The following is a 6,645-nucleotide window of genomic DNA, read 5'->3' on the forward strand; positions in this document are numbered from 1 at the left end:
TAAGCAACTACTAGAAATTTCAGATTATTATTGGTTTAACATGAAATTATGTCTATTTAACACTACTTCTATGCTACTGACATTCCCAGAAGCCTTACGAGAATATCTACATATTTATACAAAGGTAACTTATCAGCAGTTATTAAATTTCCCACCCTAATTCTCTTGAAGTGTTCAAAGAAGACCATCCACCAGGCTGTATTTTTCAATCTGTGAGGGACAGCAGCATCCTCAAGGAGACGGTAGAAAACTCATTAGGAGATTCCTGCTACTAGGGCACCATTACTGTCACTTGGTCTCATGATCCGGGCACATTTTTAAAAGTGTCCTTCTGTTTTTACCTTCTATTCCTTTACTTCTATCCCCTTCTGTTAATTGAATTAGTCCCTCTTCCTATTTCTCCTCTTCTGGATTTGGAAACCAAAACATTTTGCCTACCCTCATCACTAATATGGCACATAAAAATGCTTGAGCCCCATAAGTCTTAGTTTGTAAACAGTTTCTTCATTAGCTTTGGTAAAGTGCCTACTGGCTTTTATTAACTGTTGCATCTAATTATGTGGTCATTTACTGGCTTTTATTGAATGCACTTAGTTAACCTTCTTTTAGCTTTATTAGGTAGTAAATTTGTTAATTTGGCACAACCTTTTGCTTTCTTGGCTTGGCATTCTGGGTTAATAATTGCTTCCCTATAATCAATGGATTTACTCATTTACTAATAAATGCTCCTTTACCCTCCTAATTGTAGATCTTCATCTTTATTTAAAAGCCAATTTAGGAAAAAATGGCTTCCTTGCCTCTTTAAATTTGGACACTTTGTAGGAAATAGCATTTCCTTCATCTAATAAGCATTATTGAGTGCTTAGCATGTTTTTAGCATTGTGCTAAATGCTATGGTAACAACAAGGTAGCCTGAGACTCCATCTGTCTTCCAGGAAAGCCTTAAGCTCCCATCTTCCATTGCTTTATTTGTACCGTGCCCTGTATCTGAAATGTGCTGTATTCTCCACGGTGCCTACTGGTCAACCAGGCAGACACATCAATTCATTCCTCATGGCCTCTAGGTTCAATTTCATATCCTGTTGTTAGTGTTCTGTGCCCTCTGACCCAGGGAAGGCCAAATTAATTTTCTCTCATCAATTGTGTTCTCAAACTAGTTTATATATACCACTGGTCATCTTGAATAATAGCTATGAATTACGAATATGCCCTTATTTATCTAGATCTTTCACTACATGAAACTTATAAGTGCAGAAAATGTTTTTTATAAATTTAATTACTTCCAGAGCTTAGCCCAGAGCAGATCCATAACCTCGGAGTCAGAATTCCAAAGATCATAAAATCCAAGGAAAAGCTTCCACTACACTTGAGGAAGACAGGGCACATAATCGTTGGGTTTCACAGCAGTCCTTGGTAGCACACAGCCTACCCTGAATAAATCTTGGTTGGATTTTAATTATCAGCCGAAGAAGATTGAACCAGTAGGTGACAGAGACCTGGCCTGCCACTCTCTGGTAATGTGACCTGGGGCAGCATATTTAACTTCCCTGGGTGTTAGTTTCCTAATTAATGTCACAGATGTGGTGGAATTAATGCTTCTTAAGTGTACCTTGCAGTGGGAAGACCCTATAATTCTATCACATGGGATTGGTAAAGTATATAAACATTTACGTAACATGTAAGAAGTCTTAGTAAATGCCAAAGTTTCCTGGTTTAGACAATATGTATTAGATAAATTTACAGGAGAGTTTGGGACACTTGAGCCAAAAAGTCAATTACAGTTATTGTAAAATGATGTAAATGATCCAAAGTAGAGGACATGAGCATAAAATGCACATGCAGCATGAACAGGGAGAAGTCATTAGCCTTCCTCACACAGACAGGTCCCCAGGTGTATTAAAACTAACACATGTGGGCCTGAAATGAGTGGTTACATCAGCTGTTATTCCTAGAACATGCCTAGATAGACACTGCCAGGTGTGTTGACTTCAAAGTAACTGGATATTACATTTCATTAGACTGAGCAGGAGAAAAAGCAGGTTCATGGTAAGGATATGGAATGTGATCATCTTTCCTCCATAAGTTTTTCTGGAAAAGGAAAAATAAACACCACAGGCAGATTACTTATAAAAGTTGTTCTAATATACAATTACAGTTCATGAGAAAAGTAGTGAGAAGTGAGTCATGGCATTCAAGGACATAGCCAGCCTCTTTTAGATGAATTGGGAACCCAAAGCACCCACCAGGAATTACAGTTATTCAGGAAAATGTACAAATCCACATTCTCCTTTTAGAATATCAGATATGCAGATTTACAGGCTAGCATCTGAGAAAACCTAGACGAATACTCTGGGAAGGCAAACAACTTTATAACAGTGATTTGGAAGGGAACCTAGAAGTGAGAATGAACTTGTGTCTCCATAGTTGAGGCTGGTCTCCATAAAATGGCTGTATGGGAAGTTAAAGTTTGAAAGTGGCTTTCCTTCCATGCACAAACGGTTTGCACCTGCAGACATTAGTGACCATGGTGCCACAGGCAGTTCTGAAGGCTGCCCAAGAGGTCACTGGGAAATTAAGTCAGCAAGCACATAATTGTTCTGTCCATGATCCAATTAGGGGCACAAAGAACCGCAATTCACTTCCTGAAGCTTTTAAAAGAGGCAAAGGCATGGACAGCCATTGTCATAAAAATATAATTACGCATGCAGGGCAACCACAAATAGGGAGAAACAAACTGATTTTTCAATAGGCCACAAACATGGTTTAGCCCTTACTTTGTTCCTAACAAAGTAATCAGCTGAATCAACAGCACAGCTTTGACCACTGACTGGTTGAAGGTCACAGAAGGAATTAAAATACCTCCTTAGTGGGAGACCCCTAAGATGAGAACTAATATCTTATGTGAAGAGTCTTTCTATCACAAGACGTTGACTGAAGTAGGCAACATATCTGAATCCTATGGGTGCTGATTTCCAAGTCCCACCCTAGAACCATCAAATAAGAAACTCTGAAACCAGGATCCAGGAGTCTGTATTTTTTAAGTGTTTCCCAGAGTTTTGAAGAAGCCATCTTAGCACCTGCCCAGCACCGTATCTCTGCTGACCACTAGCGATCATTACATGAAATGTGGAAAGAGCCACAGTAAACCTAAACAATTTTTATTTCTTTTTCCATTTATATGTGTGTCCATACCAGCCTAATCTAACATAAATCTTAATAATGAATTCCTACTACATTACAGAAATAAAACCTTCCCTGTCCAATCATCACAGAATGGTTGGAGCTCTCTTTTAAATGAAATTAAAACTTGAGATGCCATGAATACAAGCAAAATAATAGGATGATTGGAGTAAAATGTCAAATATAGCCTCAGAATAAACATAAAAAATCATGAGGAAAAGACAAACAAGCAAAAACACAATGAACAAAAAGTAAAATGTCACAAAGGACAGCTTGCTGAAAGTTTCATGCTACCATGACTCTTGTATTTCATCCATGGGTATCATCTTTTGTTGGGATTCAAGAGCAAGAAATAAACTGCCTAATACAACAGTATTCTCTGGAAGCAGAGATCGATTCCATAAGTAAATAACAGTCCATGCCTACTGTGTACCACGTTCTGTGCTGGGTACTGAGTATACACCAGTGTTTTTTAATCAGGAGTAATTTTGTTTCTTAGGGGATGTTTAGCAATATCTGGAGGCATTTTTGTTTGTGTAACTGGGAATGATGAGGCAGGTGGGATACTACTGGTATCTAGTGGGTGGGGCTCCTACAATTCACAGGGCACAGGGCAAAGACTTACTTGGCCCAAAATGTCAATAATGCCAAAGTTGAGAAACCATCCTGTAAACTGAAGAACAAGCAGATACGTTCTTTGCCCTTAAGTAGACATATTGTAAAGAAACATACAAACAAATGTATAAAAAATTATCAAAAGTGCTTTGACCCAAAGAACAAGGATTAGTAGAGCAGATGGGTAGCACAAAAAGGAACAGGGACACACAGATGACAGGTACTCATTTTTTTTTTTAACTTGGTCAAGTGCCACTTTAATAGGCTAGAAATAAAAAAAATCTGTCTTTGAAGAATATCAAGAGCCACCTGTGGGCCAGAACAGAAAGCAGAGGCATAGTACTTAGGGCCTAGGGGAAAACAGCAGGCTGAGTGGGAGGTCAGTGTCCAACATCTTCTCCTGGGGAAATTCCTTGGGCCCCTCCATGCTGTTGTCATGACTCTCCATCTCCAGGTAGACGTCCAGCAGCACACACAGGTGCTGCAGCTGGTTGGTCAAGAGCCGACGGCTGGGTCGGGGGCCGCACAGCTCCTTGTAGCACATGTTGACCTTGCTCTCCATGGCCTGAATGTTGTCATCGTTGCTATTGGCTTTCTCTCCTTTCCAGTTCAGACACAGCTGGAAGATGGGATGGAGGAGTAGCTGGGGTTCAGCACCATGGCAGCTTGGAGTTTGGCTGTGCCCCTTTCCACAAGTGTCATGTAGTAAAGATTGGTGTCCTCATCCAGTCCCGCCTTCACAATGTCCTTGGTGAAATGCAGCTCCATGTAATACTCATGGGCAACTGTCACCCACTTTACCAGGCGGGAGACAACCTTTGCAAGGAAGAGGTACTGGCAATCACTGGTAACTGGTACAATGCCATGTTTCAGGGATGCAAACTATTTGTGGAGGGCCAGGAGGGACTGCACCCTGGTCTTCAGCAGTTTCATGGTGGTCTCCATGTGGCTGGTGCTCAGCGAGTGCTCAGCAATCACTGTGTGCTGGGGCTGCTCTTTGGGGAAGTGGAGGCCACATAGCTTCTGTACCCACAAATAGGGGTGACCTAGGTCAAGTACATAGTCTCTCAAAGTCAGGATGCCAACTTTATCAACTTTGATTGGCTGGATTCAGAGTCTTCTTTCCATGATCCCTTGGATACAAACAGCTCAGGACTGAGTCAGGAGACAGCAAGTCACCTGCACTGATGGGGGTGATCAGCTCTGTGGTGGTTGTCACTTTGGCCTTTACCGTCATGATGTTGAGGTTCATGAGGTAGTAGAAAGTCAGGTGAAGCACACTGTCATCTTTGCACTTCAGGTCCAGCATGACAGATAGCGGGTGCCTCTTCAGCATCTCCTTGCGCTTGTCATCCAACTGAACTCCCAGTGTGGGTAGCCGGCATTTCGTGGTCTGCTCCTCTTCAGCATCGGAGTCACTCTCATCATCTTGGGAGTCTTCAGGAGGCTTAAATAGAGCTTTGGCTTTGTCCACACTGCCTTCGATTGCCACAGACAACGTCTTATCACAGGCCTACCCATACGCAGTGGCCTGGACAAAGAGGACATAGAGAGGCGGTGGCAGATGTCTAGCTGTCTCATATTGCTTATGGGCCTGGTCGAACGGCATGAATAGGTACTCTTTCACTGGGAAGGAAGCCTGCATGATGCTATTGAGGCAAGGCTGGAGGCTGCTCAGGTATTCCTTCTTCACCTCAATCTCCTAAAGGATCTTCTCCTTGTTGGACAGGCACACTTGGTACTTCTCTGCCAGCCTTTTTTGCTGCTCCAGTCCCAGTCCAGATGTGCCAGGGTTTGCTGGTGAGGGTCTCCCATGGTGACTTCAGCCTTGCTAATATCTGGAGAAGCCTCCTTATAAAACTCCTCTAAACTGACCATATCAATTTCTTCATGTTTCAACTTAAACTCCAGACATTTGGTGATCTCTTTCTGCAGGTGCATCACCTCATACAACAGGTTCTGGAGCTGCAGGTGATAGGCATCTACTTTCTGCATAGCCTCATGGGTCTGGTCTCTTCCTTTCTTCAACCTGATATGGGCTAATCGATTAAGCTTCTTTAGAGTCATGAAATGCACACAGCTCTGGATCCTCCGATCTTCTATCTCAACTGCCACATCCTTGTCTCCTCGGGTCTTCAGGTCCTGGATCTCAGCCATGAGCCTCTGCATCTCCTGGCACGTGTACTTGTACAGCTCATAGTCTCTCCCAGGGTCCCGCAGGTCCACCTCAGTCTCCTCGCTGTAGTATTTACCCTCCTGTTCTGTGTCGGAACGGTTACGCTTGCCTTCAGATGGAGTTCCATCACTTCAGATCACTTTGGGCTTCCGTTTCTTGCTTGATTCTGATGACATGGTTGTTTGGTAAGGTCAGGAGAAAATAGAGACCACGCGCAGCTCCGAACCTGTCCCCGATACTCAAATTTTTGTTGACTCTATAAAACCCCTTCTATCACCCACTAATTATAACAACCTGTAATATAAAGATATTTTCCGTTCAATTTTTTTTAACTCCTTTGCTCTTTGAATCATATTAGCTCATGTGAAAATTGCACACTTGTAATGTTCTTTGAACTTTACATCAACTCCAGCTGTGGCAGCCATTCCTGCAATGCTTTCATAGACTTGCTATCCACGAACCCTCTATAGCACAAATGGAGCTTCAGCTATTTAATCTGGACTTCTCAGTGTCAGGGTCCATGGCTGGGAGGGTGTGAGGGAGATTTTCTCTGATGACAGTAAGATGAAATATGGAATTGTATAGAAGCATGAGGAGAAGAAGCTGTCAGTTATGTGGTAGGTTTTAGTGCTCAGTTGAGGACCTTTATCATCTGCAGAGGATGCTGTCAGCCT

General features: G+C 42.4%; 1 pseudogene; it reads right to left on the minus strand.

Annotated features, from left to right (window-relative positions):
- Positions 1 to 3,734: 3,734 nt before the first annotated feature.
- LOC112865775 (THO complex subunit 5 pseudogene) lies at positions 3,735 to 6,147 on the minus strand (annotated as a pseudogene).
- Positions 6,148 to 6,645: the final 498 nt, after the last annotated feature.

This window comes from Puma concolor, chromosome D1 (assembly GCF_028749965.1).
Source record: "Puma concolor isolate L17-30 chromosome D1, mPumCon1.1.hap2, whole genome shotgun sequence".
NCBI lineage: Eukaryota > Metazoa > Chordata > Mammalia > Carnivora > Felidae > Puma > Puma concolor.